Source organism: Nannobrachium achirus (assembly GCF_963921795.1).
Source record: "Nannobrachium achirus genome assembly, chromosome: 8".
In the NCBI taxonomy this organism is placed as follows: domain Eukaryota; kingdom Metazoa; phylum Chordata; class Actinopteri; order Myctophiformes; family Myctophidae; genus Nannobrachium; species Nannobrachium achirus.
Genome location: NC_137817.1, coordinates 24,849,472 through 24,850,013, shown reverse-complemented (window position 1 = coordinate 24,850,013; position 542 = coordinate 24,849,472).

Below are 542 nucleotides of genomic sequence, written 5' to 3'. Positions count from 1 at the left end.
GAGAATGATAGCTTTTCATAAAGAAGAATGACAGTTTTACAGGATCCCAGCTGGCTGCTTCCAAATACTCCCATAACCCATTCACTCGCCTTCTCTCTCTGTGTGTGTGTGTGTGTGTGTGTGTGTGTGTGTGTGTGTGTGTGTGTGTGTGTGTGTGTGTGTGTGTGTGTGTGTGTGTGTGCGTGCGTGCGTGCGTGCGTGCGTGGGTGCGTGGGTGCGTGCCTGCGTGCGTGCGTGTGTGTAAACCTACGCGGGTACCTGAGTATGAAGCCCAAATACATTCCCCTGGCCAAGGGGGGATTCCATCTTGCCCTAGCTGTAGATGTTTGGTTTTCCCACAGGGGAGACCTGGGTTTGAATCTCAGGTGTTATGTGTGTGGGACTTGTATCTGGTGTGATATTTTAAGGTTTAAACACACAAGCCATTGAAACCTACAGTACCTATATAATTAGAATTATAAAGCAAACCTGTCCTGTCCGAAGATGGCAGAAGTATCTCTCTCTCTCTCTCTCTCTCTATCTCTCTCTCTATCTCTCTCTCT